The 23,912-nt window shown below is 44.3% G+C and overlaps 1 long non-coding RNA gene across 5 annotated transcripts in view; it reads right to left on the bottom strand.

The window, feature by feature from the left end:
* Positions 1-9,505: 9,505 nt before the first annotated feature.
* The window catches only part of LOC114219685 (uncharacterized), a 42,830-nt gene continuing 28,423 nt past the window's right edge, over positions 9,506-23,912 (bottom strand). For 2 of the 5 annotated variants that reach the window (XR_015768925.1, XR_015768928.1), the window contains 5 exons: positions 23,321-23,423; positions 17,420-17,488; positions 14,050-14,766; positions 13,694-13,775; positions 9,506-13,223 (listed from right to left, as the gene is read on the bottom strand). This is a non-coding gene — a long non-coding RNA (uncharacterized LOC114219685). Of the gene's footprint in view, positions 13,224-13,693; positions 13,776-14,049; positions 14,767-17,419; positions 17,489-18,212; positions 18,323-23,320; positions 23,424-23,783; positions 23,865-23,912 lie in introns of all 5 variants that reach the window. The other 3 variants (XR_015768926.1, XR_003611437.2, XR_015768927.1) reach the window with 3 other exon arrangements.

The following is a 23,912-nucleotide window of genomic DNA, read 5'->3' as shown; positions in this document are numbered from 1 at the left end:
CCAGTGAGTTCTCTCTGTAAGAAATATTGATGTTTCCTCACAGCTAATCCTGCTAAAGAAAGACTATTGTGAAAATAAAGAAAAGCAATTCTTTTGACATGGAAATTGAGACATATTTTCTTGGTGAAATCCCTTGGTAACAAGCGACTGCCTTCTTGTGTCTGTGTCTGTCATGTTCAGCATTTTAAATGAACACAGCTAATCCCCTGAATATGCAAGTTGCCCTAGGAAGAATGTAGTGAAATGGACACTCATACAATTCTGGGGGTATGGGGGCATGGTGGTTATGAAGTCCTTCTGGGTATGATCTTTCCAGTGGGCAATTTGTCAATCTCTATCAAAAGCCTAAAACCATTTAAGACATTTGCCACAGAAAATACAGTTCTGAGAACTTAGTGTGAGAAATAATTTTTTTTTAAGTAGGCTCAACTCCTAGCATAGAGCCCAATGCAAGACTTGAACTCACAACCCTGAGATCAACAGTCAGACACTTAACCAACTGAGCCACCCAGGTGCCCCAGAATTAATTTTTTAATATGCAAAAAGACAACATAAGAATGTTCACTGCAGTGTTATTTACAAAAGTGAAAAACTAAAAAAAAGTCCAGTAATTGGAATTAGTTAAATAAAGCATGGAATAATCACACCATAGGGCACTAAGAGGCCATTATTTATTATATACTTACTATGTACTTGAATAATATTTAAGGATACTAAGAAAGCCTGATGATATAAAGTGAAAAAGTATGTACTATAAACCCAATGTAGATATATAATATACACACATGCATACACACAATACACATTTGTTTTATATATCTATAGAGAGAGAGAGAGAGAGAGAGAGAGAGAGAGTGAAAGGGAGATATTCTCCAGATTTCCTAGCCTTATTAGATTGCCTTCTCTTCACATATACTGATTCTACTCTCCATCTCATATGACTGCAGGAAGTCCAATCCTCTTTCCACGTATTTCTGAGATCTCCAGAAAGTGTTTACATATTCCACCATGTATGCTGGTTTCTGCTGGTCACCTGCTCTAGGACTCTTCCCCAATCACCTGTGGACATCTCATAATGGCTTTTCCAGCTGGCCATCACTCTCTAATCTACCTTACCATGAAATGTGAAAACTTTCTTTCTATTACCCAAGACACGGCGAACGTAAGCCTGCAGTTTCAACAAACTCTGTGAAGTCTTGAGGATTGCATAAGGGAATTACAGTGCAGAGAAAGAAAACTTAAAAGTGGATATCAGATATCATGTTTCTAAAGTTCCTTTGTAGAACCCCTTCCAGGGGCTCCCTCTGAGCAGTCCCTCCCCTTAGCTCTCAGCCTGCCATGGCCCTGGAGCTTCCCCACCCTCCTGGATGGGGCTCTCCTCTGGTACTCTTGACCCAAGTCCTGGGGCCCCATCTTCTTTTTTCTTTTTTTAAAGATTTTATTTATTTATTTGAGAGAGAGAGAGAGAGAGAGCACAAATGGGGAGGAGAGGGAGAAATAGGCTCCCCGCGGAACAGGGAGCCTGACTCGGGGCTTGATCCCAGGACCCTGGGATCATGATCTGAGCTGAAGGCAGATGTTTAACCGACTGAGCCACCCAGGCGCTGGGGCCCCAACTTCTTCTTTCTTTTTTTTTTTAATTTAGTTTTTATTTTTAAAAAAGATTTTATTTATTTATTTATTTGCGAGAGAGAGAGAGAGAGAGAGAGAGAGAGAGAGAGAGCGCGAGCGCGCGCGCGCGCAGGGGGAGGAGCATAGGGAGAGGGAGAAGTAAACTCCACACTGAGTGCAGAGACTGATTTTGTCAAACTTTATTGGACTTCTTCAAAACTGAGTGTACTCTGTTACTTTGGGAATTTGGCATTTTTGTTACCAAATAAAATACATTTTTTTCTTTTTTTAAAATTTTTTATTGTTATGTTAATCACCATATATTACATCATTTGTTTTGGTGTAGTGTTCCATGATTCATTGTTTGTGCATAACACCCAGTGCTCCATGCAGAATATAAAATACATTTTTTAAAAGTAATCTCTACACCCAACATGGGGCTCAAACTCACAACTCTGAGATCAAGAGTTGCATGCCCTACCAATTGAGCCAACCAGGCAACTCTAAAATACATTGTTGATAGCAAATTCTCACAGTCATTTGTTTTAAAACATCACAGAACGCCGCATTATCATATCTTGATTTCAGTGAAAAAGAATAGCAGTTTTGAGATTTCAGATTCTTGATTTTTTAAGAGATAGAGCATGCAGGGGGGAGAGGAAGGGAGAGAGAGAGAGAGAAAGAGAGAACCTCAAGCAGGCCCCATGCCCAGCTCGGAGGCTGATGGCGGCTCGATCCTACAACCCCAAGATCATGACCTGAGCTGACATCAAGAGTCAGATGCTTAATTGAGCCACCCAGGCACCCCTCCCACTTCTTATTTCTGACCATCAACAGAGGACATGAGACATTGCAACAATCCGGACAGAGGTATACTATCCCCAGTAAAAAATGGCTTTGTGTTTGTGTGTGTGTGTGTGTGTGTGTGTGTGTGTGTGGTTTTAAAGATGTTATTATTTGAGCGGGGCAGGAGCGGGGAGCAGCAGAGGGACAAGCAGACTCCCTGCTGAGCTGGGAGCCCGATGTGGGGCTCAATCCCAGGACCCTGAGATCATGAGCTGAGACGAAGTCAGATGCTTAACCGACTGAACCACCCAGGCGCCCCATGGCTTTTTGTGTTATTAAACAGAAGCCTCAGCATCTCCATCTAAAACATCTGCATTTGGATTACTCCATTGGTTCAGGAAGAACTGGTTGCCACTCCTTTGGGTTCTCAAGAACATAAAAACAGGTGTTACTTAAAGATGAAGTCCACTTTCCATCCCTAGAACGGTCAAGAAAAAATTTTTAAAATTTGGAATGCAGCTTCAGATGCATCATAATCACAAACAATAAACAAGTTCTCACTATGTACCAGGTACCACACTAAGCACGAAGCATATATGAACTCGTTAATATTCCTGAGCCTCCTCTACGGTGAGGGCTATCATTGATATCCCTATGTGGACAGAGAAATCAAGATGGAGAGCTGTTAAATAATTTGCCCAAAGTCACAGAACCAGAAAGTGGTGAAGTGAGGCTATAGTCATAACCTCCCTCAGACATCGTATTGTGTTGCCTCACAGGATGGGAGGAAGGGAAAAAATGGAAAGTAGAGGAGGAAAGAAAATGGTGACTTGATTTTTTTTTCAAATTGTCCAAAAGGAACTTTACTTTTAGAATTAGGGACTAGAATACATCTATATCATCTACATGTGTATGTCCGTCTCTAGGTCTGTATCTCTGAATGTGTTGGGGAGAGAAACGAAAAGCCACTCTGGGAATCGAATATTCCTCTCCGTGGTTCATGCCCACCCCTCCTACTTAACCATGACAATTGACATCTTCTCTCTAAGAAATGCTGCTCACTTCCATGAGTAGGCCCCCAGGGGACTATATTCATATTCTGTGACCTCATGCTCTGGCTTCAGTTGACTGAACTAGGGGGCTACCTGACTAAACATCAGGCCAATACAATTTTCTTACTTAAAGATTTCAAATTGGAATTGACAGCCAGCCAGTCAAAGTTGTAAACAGACTAGATGCTCCCGCACTGCAAAACTCCGCCACGTTGACCCTAAAAGACCCCATTATAACCCTTACCAAGTGGAGGATATCACCTGTCAAAGTTGTAAACAGACTAGATGCTCCTGCACTGTAAAACTCCGCCACATTGACCCTAAAAGGCCCCATCGTCAAGAATTGTGTGGGAGATGCAAAGGCAAACGCCTGTCCTGTGACAGCACTTTCAGCTTCAAATATATCATTTAAATGAATGTAAAAACAAACAAACAAACAAAAAAAACCCAATGGTCCTACTTGAATGTGAGCTAATGGAGCAGACAAGTTAGCTTTTTTCTTGCTCTATTCTGCCTCTCCCTTCTCAAAGTACTTCATGAGAGGCTGTATTTTTGACAAAGCCTTCAAATAAAAGTGTTGCAAAAACAAAAACAAAAACAAAACAAAACAAAACAAAAAAGACATGAGATAGTCTCTTATACAGAGGACATATAGAGTCAGAAGAAGTTACCTACTACAGCAACAAATGCCCAAATTTCAGTAGCTTTAGTTTATTTCTCCATAATATCACAGTTCAATGTAGGTAGATGGAGATGGGGAAATGCTATGCTCCACAAATTTTATCAAGTACACAGGCTCCTTCCATCTAGTGGTTCAACTATTCTCTACAGCTGTAGTCAAAGGAAGAGGGAGAGGATCGAGGAGTGCAGAGTAGGGTTTTTAGTTGGTCAGGCCTGGAAATCACATGCATCCCTTCTGCCCACATTCTAAAGGCAGTAACTCATCACATGACCTCAGCTAACTGCCAACAACACTGGGAAATGTAGTCCAGTCATATGCCCACAAAGAAGAGAAAATGGGTAGGTGATCATCTAGTTAGTCTCTGTCGCGACATACAAGTTTTGAACTATGGAGTTCATAGTCTGTCTGCTGTATGCATGAAAAAGCTAAGAAAACTGATTTGTAGAGAGACAAGAATGAAGCAAACGTTCATATGGAAGCAGAGATGATGGGGGGGAGAGGGAGAGAATTGTATGGTTTCTGGCTTTCTATTTTGTGTCACCCCTTTATTTTGTTTTGCTTTGTTGTTTTTGTACATACACAATTTTTGTAATAACAGTTTCATTGAGATATAATTCACATCCCATAAAATTAAGCCTTTTAAACTACACAATTGAGTGGTTTTTAGTATATTCAGAGGAGTGCAACCATCATCACTATCTAATTCTGGAGCATTCTTTTTTTAAAGATTTTATTTATTTATTTGACACAGAGAGAGAGACAGCGAGAGAGGGAACACAAGCAGGGGGAGTGGGAGAGGGAGAAGCAGGCCTCCTGCTGAGCAGGGAGCCCGATGCAGGGCTCGATCCCAGGACCCTGGGATCATGACCTGAGCTGAAGGCAGACACTTAACGATGGAGCCACCCAGGTGCCCCAATTCTGGAGCATTTTTATCCCCTGCAAAAGAAACTCCAGGGGCACCTGGCTGCCTCATTGGTGGAGCAGTCGACTTTTGATCTCAGGGTCATGGGTTCAAGCCCCATGTTGGGCATAGAGATTTCTTAAAATCTTTAAAAGAAAAGAAAAGAAACTACAGGCCCATTAGCAGTCATTGCATCTCCCACTCTGCCCAGCCCCTGGCAACCACTATACCACTATCTGTCTCTACGGATTGGCCTGTGCTAGCCATTTAACATAAATGGAATCATACAGTATGTGGCCTTTTGTGTCTAGCTTCTTTCACTTATTCAAGGCTCATCCATGTTGTAGTATGTGTCAAATTTCATTTTTTTATGACTAAATAATATCCCATTGTATGAATATATCTGTTTATCCATTCATCATTTGGTAAGTATTTAAGTTTTTTCCATTCTTTGTCTATTATGAATAATGCTGCTGTGAACATTGGTGTACAAATTTTTGTGTGTACATAGCTTTTCATAGACGTGGAATTGCTCGGTCATATGGTAACAGCCCTATGGATTGACATTTTGAGGAACTGACACTAGTTTTTAAAAATTTTGGCTGCCCTTTAGCATCCTTCACATAAATACATGAATTCTTTTTTTCTTTCTCTTCTTTAGCCAACCTGAGTTAGTTTCAGTAACATTATTTACAACCTCAAGAACCTTAACGAAGTCACTTACTCCTGTTGCTTCTGGTTTAGACCTTCCCGATTCGTCAGTCCCCTTTATTTTGGCTCACTTTTGCCTGGCTTTTGGATAGTGCTTTAGTTTGGCTTTTTTTTTTTTTTTTTTTTTTTGGCTACAAGTATCAGGCACTCATTCCAGTTAGCTCAAGTATGTTAAGAAAAATACATGATAAGATAATGGGAGTTTTCAGAAACCCAAGATCAGGAACCAGAATGGGCTGGCTTCAGAGAAACCAGTGCTAAAAGCTAGTCCTCAGTTTGAGGAGGTACTACAGGCCTCACCCATAGAAATTCGTAAGTGTTCACAGCATTTCATCATTAGAAATATAGGTCAGCCATATTCCTTTCTGCCCTGCCACTAACTGGTAACGTCGCTCTTTGTTTTCATGCCACCTCTCTGTGAAAGGGACTCTGATTTGCCCTTCCCTTGCCCTGGCTACAGGTCAAGGGAATCTAGCCAATTTATGGATTGACTGTCCTTGAATCAGGTGCCCACCTCTTGCCCAGTCAGCTGTGAGAACAGAGAGCTGGATCACATGGTACAAAACATGACTGTTGGACCTAACTTTTTCTTTCGCAGTAGTTAGAGTAGTTTCCACTAGATGATACTGGTATAGGAGGGCATGGCAATTAATCTCTTTGTGTGTGGTTTGATATTTTTAATGCAAATGGATCACGTCTTTTTCAATAAGCTTCTGTCTTTGGTCTTAGCATTTCTGCCAGGATATAGTTTCCTGGATCCAATCTCCAGCTTTATGCATTGTAATTAAGGGTAAGATGAGCCCGTGGTCCCATCTTGAGGCTCAAGGACCCCCCTGTGAAAGGAACTGAATTAGGCAGAGGTGATAGAGACATTCTGTCCCCTTGAATGGTGTGATGAAGAGTAAAGGAGTAGAAAGGAGTCCCCGAGAAGGCCCTGTTTCCTGTTCCCATTAGAGCTCCCCCCATTCTCTATCTTCCACCTTATTTCCTAAAACAGCATGGGCTAGAGCCACAGCCCAAGCTCAAAGGGTACAGCAAGCTGTCTGCACTTGTCAGGTCTGCTCGCAACACGTCACCGCTGGAACAGAACAGGAAGCTCCTTGAGGCAAACTTAAGCATTGGGATGGGTAGAAAACTGGCCCTACGTACTTTCTTTCTATAAGGACAGAACGCAGAGATAGAAGTTTATTTATAAAAGGAAAATGCAGGTTTTTATTTTTTTTAAAGATTTTTATTTATTTATTGAGAGAGAGAGAGAGAGAATGGTAGAGAGCATGAGAAGAGAGGAAGGTCAGAGGGAGAAGCAGACTCCCTGCTGAGCAGGGAACCCGATGTGGGACACGATCCTGGGACTCCAGGATCATGACCTGAGCCGAAGGCAGTCGCTTAACCAACTGAGCCACCCAGGCACCCAAAAATGCAGGTTTTAGTATGTTAGAATGAGCAATAACTTTTGAGATGAAAACTTAAACTGTTATCTTTAAAATAAGTACTTTCCAGAATATTAAATTTCAAGTGTGTGTATACATATTTTTTCCTTAACAAAGCCAAAAAATTTAAAAAACCCATTCAGTTTTAGAAAATCTGCCATTTGGAAAGATATACTGATTTCTAAAGAGGGTAGGCCCATAGTTTGCCCTAATTTTATTTCTTGTTCCTCGTGGGTATTTTTTTTTTAATAAGCTTCCTGTAGCTAATATCAAGTATGGGTTTTCCAGATTGTTTGGACATACTCCAAAAGAAATATCTCACCCATATCTTTAAGGAAAAAGGCATATAGTATCCACATGTCTAAAAGCTAAAGTAGCTTGAGGGTAGGGATGGGGGCAGTGATGGAGGACAGAGGAGGCAGGACTTCATTTTTTACTAGCAAACTTCTGACCAGACTTTCTGAACCTCAGCATTTTAGGAATTTGAGTTGGCCAAGTCAGTTGTGAAAGACTCATATGCAGCAGGAATCGGAAAAAGAAAAGATTATTTGCATGAGTTTTGCACTACCTAATTGGATACGCACTGTTCCATAACTGGGCACAACACAAACATATTTGTTTATTTTAAGGCTGTCTGCTGACCTGCACTGTGAGTTTGCTCAGCAGGCCAGCGTGGCACAGAGAGGCAGAGTCGAGAGCCCAGACCTGGGGCCTCTGAAGGCGAGTGCTGGTATCATCACTTGAAGGGCTTTCTCAACGCTGGCTGGCTATTGTCTGAACAGTTCTTAGTAAGGCCGGCTGCTGGTAATTTAAGGAGTTTCGTTGATGTAGCCATCAGGTTGTCCTTTTAGAGAACTTGTATGCTCCTCAGTATATTCTGAAGAGGCTGGATTCCCATTCACAATATGCATGAAAATGTGACATGATGAGGCTCAGGGTTTTGCTGAAGTTGTGCTGCGGATTTTAGAACAGAGACGAGAGGTGCAGAGTGTGGACAGAGAGGTCAAGCGTATGAACTTGGGAGCCAGACTGTGTGGCTTGGTGTCCTAGCCCTTCTTTTCCTAGCCCTGCAGTCTTGGGTAAGTTACTTAACCTCTCTGTGCCTCGATTTCCCAATCTGTAAGATGGGGATTAAGTAGCCCCTACTTTAGAAGCACCATAATGAGTATTAAATGAGTTACCATTTTGAAGGTGATTAGGGCATTGTGTAACAGGCAGTAAGCACTGTACATGTTTGTTAAGTAGAAGAAGTAAAATATACGGATGGCTGGTGAAGCTAGTGCTGGTTGGCTCCAGGACTCTGTATTTTCCGATGAGAAAAGGCTGCATGCTAGAAAGAACCTGAATTAGAACACATCTAAATATACTACCTGGTGGTTGTACTAAGGAACACCGTCCTAACCGACTTTAAAATGAGGTATATCTCTATGTACTGCTGCGGGATAACCCCTAAGATGTATTGTCAAGGGAGAGAGAAGCCCCAGTACAACGTAGGTAGGAATAATTATGAGATCTAGCACTTATTGAGGAGTTTCTATGCAGCAGACATTGTTTTCAAAGCTTTGTATATATAGATGCGCCTAGGTAGCTCAGTAGGTTGTGTCGAACTCTTTGTTTCAGCTCAGGTTGTGATCTCAGGGTCGTGAGATTGAGCCCCACATTGGGCTCTGTCCTCAGCATGGTGTCTACTTCAGCTCTCTCTCCCTCTCCCTCTGCCCCTCCCTCCTGTGCACACACACACTCTCTCTAAAATAGATAATAAATAAGTCTTTAAAAAAACCCTTAGTATTGGGCACCTGGGTGGCTCAGTCGTTAAGCGTCTGCCTTCGGCTCAGGTCATGATCCCAGGACCCCGCATCGGGCTCCCTGCTCCGCGGGAAGCCTGCTTCTCCCTCTCCCCCTCCCCCTGCTTGTGTTCCCTCTCTCGCTGTGTCTCTTTCTGTCAAATAAATAAAATCTTTAAAAAAAAAAACCACTTTGTATATATTAATTCATCTAGTCTCCATACAAGGAAGGTACTGGCTTTTTCCATATTGTGGAGATTATGAGATAACTGAATCTCAGAGAGGTTATGTAATTTGTCTAAGGTCATCCAGCTGGCAGGTAGATGAGCTGGGATTTGAATTCAGATGGTCTTGTTCCAGTGTCCATTTATTAATCACTATGGTAAAGTACTCTTCCAATAGCATAGGCACACAAATAAAACTATGTATGTATAAAAATAAATACATATGAAAAACAAAACAAAAAACAAAGTCTGGAAGAATGGGCACTAACAATTAACCCCTAAAGAGAGAAGTAGGATTGAATGGAGTCAGGTGGAGACAGATGCTTAAGGACAAGGGGGACTTTCACTTTTTATTACATATACTTGCATTTTATTTAACAAACAATTGTGCACCCCAATGTTTATAGCAGCAATGTCCACAATAGCCAAACTATGGAAAGAGCCCAAATGTCCATCAACAGATGAATGGATAAAGAAGATGTGGTATATATATACAATGGAATATTACTCAGCCATCAAAAAAATGAAATCTTGCCTTTTGCAACGGTGTGGATGGAACTAGAAGGTATTATGCTAAGTTAAATAAGTCAATCAGAGAAAGACAATTGTCGTATGATCTCACTCATATGGGGAATTTAAGAAACAAAGCAGAGGATCCTAGGGGGAGAGAGGAAAAAATAAAACAAGATGAAATCAGAGAAGGAGACAAACCATAAGAGACTTTTAATCTTAGGAAACAAACTGAGGGTTGCTGGAGGGGAGAGGGGTGGGGTAACTGGGTGATGGACATTAAGGAGGGCATGTGATGCAATGAGCACTGGGTATTATATAAGACTGATGAATCATTGACCTCTACCTCTGAAACCAATAATACATTATATGTTAATTAATTAAATTTAAATAAAAAATAAATAAAAATTTAAAAACAAACAACCAAACAAAAACCCTAAGCAATTATGAAGGCCTTACTCTATACCAGGCAGTGTTCTTAGTGCTTGACAAATGTTGAATAACTTAATTCTCTTAAAAATCTCCATTTTGCAGATGAGGAAAGCTAGGTGTTTATCACACAGCTGGTTAGAGGCCAAGCTGGGATTTGAACCCACAGAGTCTGGCTGCAGATTCTGTACTCTTAGTCCCTCTACGTATACATGTATGAGCTGAGCCCCGAATCAATGGTCCTCACACATTTTCAAGTGCTTGACCAGGCTACCACCCACTCTATGTCATAGGCAACAAACACCTTTAGTCAGGTGGTCAGAGGTACAGGCTCTGCAATCACACAAACAGGGTCTTGGATTCCATCTCCACCAGTTATTAGTTTTGTGACCTTGGGCGAATCATTTAACAGTTTTGATCTCAGGATCTTCAACTGTAAAATGGAGTGAATAATCGTCACTAGGTCAGAAAGTTGTTAGGAGGATCAAAAAACATTAGCATATACGAAGTGCTTAGCCCAGAATCTGGCACACAACAAGAAATAACTCAATGTTATTTGTTGCCATTATGATTATTAGTTTATTATCTTGGTACCTCCTTTCCAGGGAGGCTTTTTCTCCCATCTTTATTTGGGACACCATGGCACATACTGTTGACCCAGCACTTATAGTATAAGGAATTTACCCATTGATGTGCTTGCAAAAAGTACACCCAGGTATATGCATAAAGATGTTCGCTGAGGTGTTGCCTGTTTAAGCCATCAACTGGAACCACCTAAACATTCATCATTGGGAAACTGATCAAATACATTTTGATATATCTAAATAAGGAACAATATTTGGGGACCCTAGGTAGGCCCAACAAATGGCAGCCTTCTTCCCTGCTCTAGTTCTGAACGAATTGAAAAATAAAACAAAGGACTGGCAGATGAAAGCTTAAATTACTCTGATAAAAGACAAAGTTGGATGAGGTACCAGACGCAATCTCACATTAAATGAGAGAGACATTTCGTACCACTGAAACCCAGAATCGAGCAGCCGTCCACCTAGTTCTGCCTACTTCTACGGCAGCAGAAGGCACACTCCCTACAGGTAACTTGGTGCTAAGCAGAAAGGGCAGAGCTGAACCCAGCACGTCTAGGTTGTTCTTCCAAGCTTGTTAGCCAGATAAGTCACTCTGTCCTCAGGGAGTAGAAGATGTAAAGGGACAGAAAGGGGGCAGGAATTACATTAATTGAGTGCCTTTCATTTGGAAGGCACTTTCTCTTCTAACAAAGACTCTGCAGACATTAAAAGAAGAGTATATCTGCAGTGCACATGTGGAAAGATCTCTAAGGTTGCATTTTGGGTGAAAAAAAGCAAAATGCAGAATAAGTATAGTAAGACCGCTTTTATATAAAATTTTGTTAAAGGACATACATAAATATGTAGTACCAAGAATAAAAAAATAGTAAGAGTGGTTATATTTGGGGGGAGGGACTCGGGCAGAATGGGAAGTTTTTATTCTTCCTTTTATACCTTTTTAAAATTGTTTTTATTTTCTTCCCACATATTCACGACTTTTATGACTATTATTTTAATGCTGTTGGGGTTGTGTGGACTGTGGGACTCATCACTATGATTGCTTTCACCTTTATACTGCCCTGCAAAAATAAGTTATAGGGGCGCCTGGGTGGCTCAGTCAGTTAAGCGTCTGCCTTCGGCCCAGGGGGTCCTGGGATCCAGCCCCTGCATCAGGGTCCCTGCTCAGCGGGAAGCCTGGTTCTCCCTCTCCCGCTCCCCCTGCTTGTGTTCCCTCTCTCGCTGTATCTCTCTGTCAAATAAATAAAATCTTTCAAAAAAAAAAAAAACCAAGCCAAAAAAACCAAAAAATAAGTTATAATGCATGTTATTTTAAAAAATAAGAACAAGGCAGCATAAAAAAACAGTGCCTTCTAACTTCAGGAGTCCTAATGAGCTATAATCAGAGAGACGCCAGACTAGTCAAAATTGGAAGAAAGAGCTATAATCACAGGGGAAAAAAAAAAAACCACCTCTCTCCACAACTTGAAGTGTCCCAGAAAAAGCAGCAGTAAAGACAGCAGGCCGACTTCAGGAAAAGCGGAGACAAGAGGAGCTGGGGCAGGGCCTGCAGGGGCTGGCGCGGGCGATCCCGTGGAATTATGTTGGAAAGCGAAAACCGCCGCGAGGACCCAGGGCCCCGAAGGAAGAGAGAGACAAAAGCTGCCACGCAGGGCCTGGGGACCCCAAGAAAGAGACCGAAGGGGCTGAGGTGTAAACTAAACCAGAAGGAGCTTAGGAGGAAATGGTGCAGTGATTCTGACTCACGGTCTGATGGTCCTCAGGACTTGAGTGGCCTTGGAGAAACCGGGTCGGGGTTGTATAACCAAGGCACTGGGCTGGAGAAACAACGGTGGGTGCTCGAGTTGCTTCCTGCAGCCTCAGGTCATCAAACTGAGGTCAGCGTGACAGACCCACAGGCAGGCAAGGTAGGGGCCTAGATCAAGGATCTCATCTCTCCTCCTTCCGCCTGCCAAAGCTCTGGCGGAGAGAAGCATCCTTATGGGAAAGCATGCATGGGGCCCCATTATTTGTCACACTCCTCTGTCGCTAGACCAGGCCCCGTAAGGGAATTCCAAAGAATTGATTTCCGTGGGGACGAAATACAGTAATTCATGCTGCAATCCTGCCCAAATCACTGAACACTTTAAGACCCAGATTCCTTAAGGCAGCTTTGTTTTACCACACACTCCGCGTTCCAACTGGAGTTTTAAAGTGAGCGTTGCTGCCCACGTGAAGCCATGTCTCATTGTTCTTTGGCAGTTAAATGCTCAAGAAGAAAGAGATTTCTTCAACTTCCTTTGGTGCTCACAAAACGAAAGCAGCCGTTACATAATAAAGCCTGTAAAAGGCTCCATCGGTTAAGAAGTCCCCGATGTTTTTCCTGCCTTCGGTCATTTTCTTTGTTTAAAGTATTCAGAAACAGTGAAAGTTCACGAAGAAAAAACATCTCCAGCAGGAAAATGAGTGAGAGAGTTAGTCAGCAGCGAGGCTCACTCATAGGGCCATGAGGCTGTAACTTAATCTTGACAACATAGTCTTTCCTGGAAGAGATTCGAACAGCGATTTATCATTTTATAATTTGTGGTTTAAATTTGAGCCATAAACCAAGCAGATGTATTGGTTTGAGGCACTCTTGATTCCTTTTAAAGCCCCAGGAGGCAGGAAGACAGCTTCAAACTTGAGGCCCCAGGCTCTTGGGGTTTCACCAAGAGTGCGCAAAGGCCGAGGTTTCTGTATTCGCTCTTTCCTTAGGAAATGTATGGAATGCACGCCTTTGTTTGTTTTAGACGTGGGGAGAAAACAGCAGACTTTGATAGCTGGAGCCATGAGCTGGCCCCCTCATATCTTTGGAGGGGTGGGTTTTCGTATGTTCCAGGGTCCCCTGGGAAATGAGAAGCTGGAAGCCGAGTGGGGGAAATGGGTGGAGAAAGGGGAAGCAAGGAGGAAGGGAGGAGTGCCGGAGATAACTCTGCTGACTTCACAGTTTTCCACTGGGGCCTGCCCTGCCTACCTCTGTTGACATCAAAGCTCTCTGCGCCTGCTCAGTCTGCCCTGCTGGCCGCCACTGGGAACGAAGGAATTGGCTCTGAGCCCTAGAACAAAATTGAGAACAAAATTTCTGAAATTAACTTTGCCTTAAAAAAAAAAAAAAGGATTTTCAGCTCTGGGTGGCAGCTCTGGGGTCACCTCCCACTGGGGTTCCAAGCACCCCCCAGGGACAAAGGACAGCTTTTACAGAGATGTCTACAGAAACTTGAGCAGCTTCCCAAGGTGTCTCACTGGTTCTACAGCAGTGTTGGCTGTCTGTGGGCCCATGGGTGTGGCTTTCACAGTCATGTTGGGGCGCCTGGATTCGGGAAGACTTGCCTCCTCTCCTCAGAGCAATGCAGAGCATCAGACTTTTGCTGGCAGCTGAGCTCCCATGCCTGTTGCCATTCACTCTCCTCCCTGCTTCGCATGCTGGGATTTACTTGTTTTCCTCCCCCTCTCTCTTTTCTCTGCAGTCCGCTCGCCTGTTCCCCAGAAGGAAGCAGAGGAAATAAGATGACCATCCTGTCTGCTGTCGCTTATGACTTACCATTCTAAGCCCAGGATGGAAAGCATCGCAGCACCCTCGCCGGGCAGACAGGGTCGCCACGGATTCTGCATGTTAAAACCAAGTTCTAGAGCTCAGCTTTAACACATATATACAGGTGTATGATATTTCACCGTTCTCTCCTCCACCAGCCCCAGACCATATTGCAAGTGTTGGCTTTAACCATCTACTACTGTTCAATGTGAATTTAAAGATGAGCCAGCCTCGAAGTGGGGGCCTTGGAAGTCCAGCTCCAGCAGCAAACCTAAGCACTTCGAGCAGTTTAGAAGGCTGCTTCTGGTACCAGTTACAGATCAAAGGATGCCAGTGCTCTTCCTCTTCTAACTTTATCACTGCTGGCCCTAGGCCCCGGCTCGAGAAAGTTCTTAGAGGAGTCTTGGCCTAGGCCTTTCTGGAACACAGCCATACTGCCGGCTGTCTGTGCCTGCTCTGTCCAGCTTTGTACTTGGACGGAAGGGCATATTGAAGAAGAATACATGATTCTTGTCCTTAAGGAAAATAATAGAAAGGTCACATGTTAGAGAGGAAATGGGTGAACAAGATGGTCCAAACCCTCTGTTTTAAAACCAGGGATTTTGAAATTGGGAAATGAAAGCTTAGACCAAGTTAGTTAAGAGACTTACCTAAGGGGGCGCCTGGGTGGCTCAGTCGTTAAGCGTTTGCCTTCAGCTCAGGTCATGATCCCAGGGTCCTGGGATCGAGCCCCGCATCGGGCTCCCTGCTCAGGAGGAAGCCTGCTTCTCCCTCTCCCACTCCCCCTGCCTGTGTTTCCTCTCTCGCTGTGTCTCTCTCTGTCATATAAATAAATAAAAAGAGACTTACCCAAGGTAAGGTTTCATTGGTTAATGTCACAAACAAGAATTAGAATCAGAGTCAGTTTGTGACATTAACCAATGAAACCTTACAAACAAGAATTAGAATCCGCATCCTGCGGATCCAAATCCAAATGTCAGTGTCACTTAAAACCAGCTTACTACAATAGATGGACTGAGGTTCTTACACAGTTAAGGTAGCTGATAGGGAAACCTGCCCTTGGTTTTCTAGATTCAAACTAACTCTACCCACCCCCCACCCCATTCTGGGGTTTCAACCAAGTACTGTCAATACATTTGAAGTTGATTCAGAATGCTTTTCGGAGAACCATCTCAGTTCAGCTTTGCAGGCCCCCTTCCAAAGAAGAAACAGACCGGCATTCTATCTGGGCTAGACCCAAGTCAGGATCTCCTTGCCCGGGAGTGTGTTGTCTCTGTCTTTGGCAGTCTGATGGCTAAAGCTCCAGGCTCCTGCTCTTCAGTCAACACAACCAAATATCTGCACTGTTGGCTCGACTCACAGGCCTTAATCTTCAGCTCCCTCAGCATTGAGACAATTCTTTTTTTTAAAGAGGCATTAAGGATATATTAAGCTTCTCTTCCTTGAATTATCTTCCTGAGACTTCTATCATTACCCCTTTGCTACTATTTACTAAGTATCCAGTATGACCTAGGTACTAGAGAAAACAAGACAGACTTTGTCCATACCCTCATGGGATTTTAAAGTGCCATGGGTAATCACTGTAAAACCAAATTCAGTTGAAAAATAAAATATGATGGACAGCCTACAGCTTTCTGTCTCCTTAATCCTGCATCCACCCCACCTGACAAAATGAGAGATCTAATATTCACGTTCTTCAGAGTTCTCTTGGCTTACTTCCCAGCTGTGGTCAAATTCTCTGCATGCTTATTCCTCCTTTTCTGGATTACTTGTGGAATTGCCAGGAGGGCAGAGACATGAAGAATGCAGGCAGTGAGAGGGGAAAAAAAAGCATCTGCAAACGATTGACTGAAACCAGTTGTAGTTGGACAGAGTCAGGGTTCTCAGTTGCAAGCAACAGAAACCAACTCTGATCTAAGCAGAAAAGGAATTTGTTGAAAGGCTATCGAGTAACTCACGGAATCACAGAGAAGGCCGGAGAAACAGGCTCAGAAAACACAGGGCCCAGAACTCAGGATCATACCCGTGGCCACAGGCACAGTGACAACATAGAAAGGGAGAGGGGAGGATACCACAGCAGCTGCTGCCCAGTCGTTCCCCACCATCTCGCACTGCTACCACCTTCAGCCCTGGACACTGGACACCACCACTGGCACCACTGCCCTGGGAGCCTGGATATTTTTGTTGCCCTGCAACATCCCCCAGAAAGGATTCTCCCCTGTCCCTGTTTGTTGGTACCAGTAACTCCTTCTTCTTCTTCTATTTTTTAAAAAGATTTTATTTCTTTATTTGAGAGAGAGAATGAGAGAGAGAGAGCACGAGAGGGAAGAGGGTCAGAGGGAGAAGCCGACTCCCTGCTGAGCAGGGAGCCCGATGTGGGACTCGATCCCGGGACTCCAGGATCATGACCTGAGCCGAAGGCAGTCGCTTAACCAACTGAGCCACCCAGGCACCCCTCTTCTATTTTTTTTTTAAGATTTTATTTATTTATTTGAGAGAGAGTGTGTGCATAAGCAGAGGTTGGGCGGGGGGGCGGTGTCGGGCAAAGGTAGAGGGGGAAGCAGACTCCTGGCTGAGCAGGGAGCCTGCCACAGGCTGGATATTAGGACCCTGGGATCGTGACCTGTGCCGAAGGCAGATGTTTAACCAGCTGAGCCACCCAGGTGCCCCAGTGCCAGTTAACTTCTGATTCCATCTGAAGTAGGTACACCTGTTTGACCAAGTCCCGCTGTGGGTCCATGTCCAAAGGAGACTAGAGAAGGAAGCATCTGGCCTTTGGGGCTCTTTCTTAAGGTACTAAGATTCATGAGGTAGTAAATGTCCTGAGCTTGGGAGAGGAGTTCAGATGCTGGGTAGCCAAAAATGACCCCAACCCACCCCCCTTCCTCTAATCCCGAGTGAAGGGGAGAGCCTGGATCAACACTGCTGGCCTGCCAGAGAGTTGGAAATGAGTCCAGGATACACATTCTAGCACTAAGGGCAGTATCCATTGACCTGAGAAGCAAGCCCTTTAGGAAGCAAGGCCAGCACAACCAGTTGACCTCCTCTCACGGAAGGAGGGAGAGACTTCTCCCTGGCTGTCCCTCTCTCTCCCCACCCTCCAGCGGGGAGAGGGGAGGGAGTGGTGGGGAGGCTTCCTGATGGCTCAAGCAGCCCTTCCACCTGTACCTAGATTAGCTCTGCTTGCTCCAGCCATCCTTTTTGGGCCAGCAGGAAGGAAATCAAAGCTGCCACCATCTAAAAACAGAAGAGCAAAGCCTAGGTCAGAGAGTTTTACCTTTGGCTTCCACCTCCCATCCTAGATCTGCTACTTAGTGTTTCGATAATCTACGAATCTTGACATACGGTGATTCATCTTGGTTTTGTCACTGTTAGCCACCAAGCACAAGGACTGGTGCATCGGAGATGGGGGCGATGGGTAGGGCGGGGGGACATGTGTGCTAATCAGCCAGCCTTCAAAGCCCCAGGCCACAGTTTCCTCTCCTGATGTTGTGCAGCCCAGGGGAGGGGAGGGGCTGTTTAATCTATGGTTTATTTTTTGTTTGTTTTAGTCTCCCACCCATTTAGGGAGTTGGTTAAAAAAAAGAAGAAGAAGAAGACCCAAATAAAACCAAAAAAGGGAAACTCTTTTTTGAGTCATCTAATTATTTGTTCTCTGCCTTTAAAGAGCGGCAAACTAATCCCCAAATGTAGCACTCATTAAAGGATGATACACATGGTCAGGCAGGGTCTCAAGCCATTCCCAAGATCCTACTCTGGGGTGGGCCCTTGGTGACACACTGTTTTCCTTTACCCTTTTCCTGGGGATGTGGCTGGGAAGTACCTTCTAGGCAGGGTGGGTAATTCCAACAGTCTGATTCTGGCTCGCAGGGAGCAAGGTCGCGTGGGAAGTGGAATGTAGCTGTTCCCAGCCATCCTTCCTCTACCCCCTACCACAGCCTAGTTTCTACAGCATCCTCACCTTTTCCCTAAGGCTGTCAGAAGCTGCTAGGGGAGCCACACGTAAAGGCGTCATAACAGCTCTGGGCAGTTGAAAACTTCTCAAGAAGTACCCCTTTATTAATCAGACCACTGGAAATTAATACATTTAGAATACATTATTTAGCTCCTTATAAAAATGCCTTCATTGAGCTCATTAGTATAGTCCCAAATTTCTTACAAAGGAAACATAAGAGATAGGAAAACCCCCCACATTTTTTGTATCTTCTGAAAACTCAAGTGAAGACGTTATCTATTATGTTTCTCAGAGTCCTGCCTTTTAAAGATCTGAGAAATTTCACTTAGCTTTTAGCCTGAGGAAAGACATTACGTTTCCTCATGAGCTGATATTGCTTCCTTTTTTTTTTTTTTTCAGACAATAAGAGTGATGTAACACATTTTGTTTCCCTTTTTGCTTTGCCTGTCAGGGAGCCCAGACTTAAATTTAATATCCATTGACAAAATTATCTTATCTCCGGTTCCTGCTCTTCCCTCTCCTCTATGGTTTCTCATCACCCTTTTTATCTTTCCTTTAATTGCCTCACCTTTTTGTACATTTAATTTCAGCTACATCAGAGTTTTTAAAGATTTATTTATTTGTTTGTTTATTTTATTTGACAGAGACAGAGCGGCAGGCAGAGGAAGAGGGAGAAGCAGGCTCCCTGCTCAGCAGAGAGCCCGATGTGGGGCTCGATTCCAGGACCCCGGGATATTTATGACCCAACCCAAAGGCAGATGCTTTTTAACTGATGGAGCCACCCAGGCGGCGCCCCTACATCAGAGTTTTTAAAAGAGGCAAAGTATAACAAATAGCAAAGCCAACCAACAAATCAGTAACATGATCAAAGTCACCCAGAACTTGATCTCACTTTTCTGATGTCCCCAGGCTAGTTAGAGAGACTAGCTCACAGGCCAGAACACATGAAAGTATTACAAGAATATGTTCAAGTACTAAATTAGAAGAATAAAGATTTTAGGGGTTGAGGAGACAGATCAGTGAAGATTGGAGCAGTCAAGGAAGGCTTCCTGAAGGAGGCAGTACTTAACTGTAAGCTTCAAAGGCTTGGATTCATTTCGTTGGACCCGCTGTATGGTTGGGTTGGACTAAAGGAGGCTTTGGGACAAGTACCTGGGACTTTGTCTGGTTGGCTCTTTCCTGGGGGGCACTCTCTGAACTTCTCTGAGTGGCCAGTGCACTGCTTTCTAGGGAGCAACTATGTGAAGGTGATAGGGTCAGTTCTCAGTAAAATGGTGAAATAGGTGGCACTGGTCTGGGTGCCACTGGCGTTTTAGATGGGACATTCCTCCATTGGAACTATTCCACCTACTGCAGTATGTTTGGCACCCTGGTTCACACCCACTACATGCCAGTAGCAATCCCCAGTCATTGGGACAGGCCCATGTGTCTGTAGGCTTTCCCTACGCCCCTGGAGGGCGGTAACCACCCAGGTGAGACCTACCACTCCCTCAAATGCCCAAGATTCTCCTCCTTAGCCTGCCATCCTCAACTAGGATTTCTAGATTTGCAAACAAAATGGAGAACTCCCAGTTAAATTTGATTTTCAGATAAACCACAAATGATTTTTTAGTATAAATATGTCCCCAATATTGCATTATCTGCCACCTGTCTGAAATTCAAATTTAACTAAAGGTCCTTATTTTATCTGGAAGCCCTACTCACAGCCTGTCACCAGCACTAACAAACCTGCCTCCCAGAAATTCTAACTGGGTTGATCATTGCTCTGTGTGCTGAACCATCCCCTACTTCTTCCCTGTGAGACCCATCTATTCTGCTTTTCCGTTCCTCACGTTCATTCTCTGTTCCAAGTCTCAGCAGGATGGTAGATACATTTAATCAGATGAGCAAATTCTTAATATGTAGACTAGTTATCCCAACCAGACAACATCTTTAAAAAAAACTACACGAACATTTGTATTAAATGAAAAGAATCTATGGGGCAAAGATGTATTTGGAATTTGTTCTGGTATACACATAATTCAAAATTACAACCAATATTTTGTATAAGCAGATACCGTCTTACCTTAACGTGGTTAAAGTACACACCAGACTCCAGAAGGCCCTCAAACTGAATGGTGGTGAGGAGGACAGACTGGGAGATAAGACCCATTATTAGGGCTTATGGTGGATGCCATGAGACCCCAAAATTTCAGTGATTCCCAAGTTTGCCTGCACAATGGAGAGCTTTAGACATGACTGATATCTGGTCCTACCCTCAGAGACTCAGTGAATTATTCTGGGGTGGAGCTTGGGCATAGGGATTTTTTTAACCCCCCTCGGACTCCCCCAGGGTGGTTAAAATGTGTAGCCAAGGTTGAGAATCACTCATCCACTTTCTGAGAAAAGAGAGAAAAAGGAGAGAGCCAGATAGGGCATGAGAAGGAAAGAGAGAGAATGAGACTTGGGTTTCAGGTGCTCTGCTTGGCATCCGTCGTTGAGGGGATTTGGAAGAGTCCAGAGGCAAACCCATTCCACTCAAACCGGGGACAAAAAAAGTTCAAGAGAGTCATATACTCCGAATGTGTTCCATTTCCAGCAAAACAGATGTGAAAAAAGAACTTTTGAAGAACCCAGAGAGTGCTCCATTTTGTGCCAGATACTGTCCTTAGAGATGCCCCAGTTTACAAAAAAGAAAAAACATATCCCCTAGAGAGAGCCCCACTTTTCTTTACTACCGGGTGACTTAACCAATGCCAGCACCAGGGTTAGAGTCCCCGACTGCTCACACGCGTGGCCTTGCCGGTGTTGGCTAAAGAGCCAGCTTCTGATGTCGCCCTGGGCACCTCCGAGAGAGAGAGAGAGAGAGAGAGAGAGAGAGAGAGAGAGACAGGCTCCCCTCTGGGCTCCGGTGGGCTGCGAGCCCAGGGTGTCCCTGTGCTATCACACACACCAGCCTCGCCACTGACAAATAGGTCAGCAGTGACAGGGCTCCAGCCTCCACCAAGAAGTGTTTGCCCCTGGCAGGAAGCCGCTTCTGCAGAATTAAAAACCATCAGAGTTGATCAAAGGAAGTGCAGGGTAGGCTGGCGGGCGGGCCAGATCCTAATCTCTGCTCGCTGGCCTCACACTTCACTGCGCATGAGTCACCCTGCTGAGCTCAGCGACATGCTGTTTGGATTAGGCTTTTACAGGCGAGGTTTGCCAAGCTCGTCTTTGCCTTTGCCGGCTCGGCTGGCTGCACAGAACAGCAGAGAGGTGAGGAAGGAAGGTGGGGATGTGGGTTAGATGTGGTTGCCCAGGTGCCGGGGAGGAGCCCGTTGGCTCCCCAGGTACACAGGACTGTGGCACCCACCAGGGAGCAGCTGTGAATCCCCAGCCCGCCTCCTGGGCTTGGCCTGATGAACCCCATCATGAGCACAGAGCCCACACTGGGCCCACACATCCTCCCTCTCCTGCCAACTCTCCAATTAAGATGTACTATTATTACAGGACGCACATTTTGCCTTCACTCAATCACTTGCCTCTCAACGAGCAGGAATTCCTTTTCTCAAAAGCAGGCAACACTTCACCACTCAGGCATCTTGCTCAAAAGCAGTGGAGTCCAGCAAAAAAGGGAGGGAAGTCAGAAAATAAAAATTCCTAAATTAAGAGCCAACCCATAAAAGCAGGGCTTCCCCTAGTGCCTGGCCGGTGTGACATCACCATGAATTACTCAATGAAAATGGTGTCAGAGTAGGAGCTCGATTATATGTGGAAAAGTTCCCCAAGAAACAGAACTCTGCAGAAAAGAAGTAGGGCTAGAAGAAGTCCGCCCTGCACTTAGGTCTTTAAAAGCTGCCTCCAGAAGGGCCGATTTCCCTGGGCAAAGAGCAGGGTGGGATCCTCTTCTGAGCAGCACCTGGCAAGGTCTGCGTGCTCAGGAGTTGCTGTAGATAGAACCCAGTGGTTTGCTTTGCTTCCTTCTGTGGAAGCAATGGTAGGAACAAGACCAAAATCCTTTGTTTCAGACTCTGCCAAGTTTTGCTTCTGTGCGTGGTAACTTGGGAAGAGGCAGCCCCCGTTATTTTGGAAGCCAAGGATTTTTGGCTTGTGGTCTCTGCTGGGATTCTCTTTAGAGTATTTTAGACTCTCATTTATTAAAGACATCTAAATAGAGGTGGCAGTCCTTGACACTTTCAAAATAAATGTTGCCACCAGTCCCGACACCACTGTTGACTCTAAACCACAAGTTTTCCAACTGACCATTGCTCAATTGGCTGTAATGTATTTATTTATTCATTTAAAGATTTTATCTATTTATTTGACAGAAAGAGAGAGAGAGAGAGAGCTCAAGCAGGGAGAGCAGCAGGAAGAGGGAGAGGGAGAAGCAGGCTCCCCACTGAGCAGGGAGCCCGAAGCGGGGCTCTATCCCAGGACGACAGGATCATGATCTGAGCCAAAGGCAGATGCTTAACTGACTGAGCCACCCAGGAGCCCCAGTTGGCTCTAATTTAAAAAGTATTTCTTGTTCCTGGCTTCAGGTTTCTTCTTATCTATGTTTAATTCTCAGGGTGATCGTATTGGCTCATGAAACCTGTCTTTCCTTTCCTCCTTTATTATCTTCACTTGGAAGTTTTCCACTGTAATGGGAAGGTACTACCCTGGATAGCCTCCCAGTTATTAAAGCATGGCACAGCAGTATTGTATAGTGGTCAGGGTCTGGCTGGCAGGAAAGCCTGCACTGGAGCCCTGGCTCTGCCACCAAAGAGCAGTGTGACCTTGGAACAATTTTCTTAACCCTTCCTGACCTCCATTTTCTCATCTGTAAAATATGGACAGTTGAGGTGACTCATTGGTGAGGACTAATGAGCAAATGCAATTTAGTAAAGTCCCTGGCACCAAGTAAACACATAATCAATGTATTATTATTTATATTGCAATAATTACTCCGCAACCAGGATTATAGAGCTAACGGTGGTAAGCTTAATGGGAATTGATAGCTTACTCTTTCCTTCTGCAATTCTCAATGCCCAGAGAGGTAACATTTGCTTTAATCAAAAGTATTTGCCTGATGGTGCCTGTGTATTATTTGCTTAAAAAAAGACCATAAGAGAAGAGGGGAGGATCATTTTAAGTGATTAAAATGTACTTACCCTTGGGGGTTCCTTCTAGAACTGGAAGAAGAAAAGTCTCATAACTCTCCAGGGTTTGTTATGGATGGGGGCCACAGGGTGCGGATTCACTTCCTGGTGGAATCTGTTAGTAGAGGAAGCCCTGGGTAGGAATTTCACATGGTTCGATGTATCAAAAAAGCACATCTATCAAACTTCTACCCGTTCTCTGGGTAGCAGGGGATGATGGTAATGACTGAAGGTCTTTCCTTTTAGAAAGGCACAGTGACAGGTGGTGTTTCTGGTGCACATGTAGGCACAGTCTACAGGTGGAGGCTGAGAAGGGGGATTTGGGGCTGCTCTGTATGAAAAAGTAAAGCCATATCTTTATTTAGTTGGGCAGAATATGTTACCTTTAGGAAGGCAGCCTCCTTAACATGGATTTAGACTGAGACTGATGGTTTGTCTTTGGGGTGTGTGTGTATGTGATCTAAGAGATACTCACAGGAGATCAGAAGACCACAGGAAGAATGAGGAGGGGTATCTTGACTTTGTGTTGGCAGAGGGACTCGGAAGAGAACAAGACCTGGGGAAATGAAGCCCACCATGGATTACTCTGGGAATCATCTAACTA

This window comes from Eumetopias jubatus, unplaced genomic scaffold, assembly GCF_037043125.1.
Source record: "Eumetopias jubatus isolate StellerSeaLion01/CBP00866 unplaced genomic scaffold, mEumJub1_p1.0 scaffold_9, whole genome shotgun sequence".
NCBI lineage: Eukaryota > Metazoa > Chordata > Mammalia > Carnivora > Otariidae > Eumetopias > Eumetopias jubatus.
The sequence above is the reverse complement of the archived record's forward strand: the minus strand, read 5'-3'. Positions and strand labels throughout refer to the sequence as shown.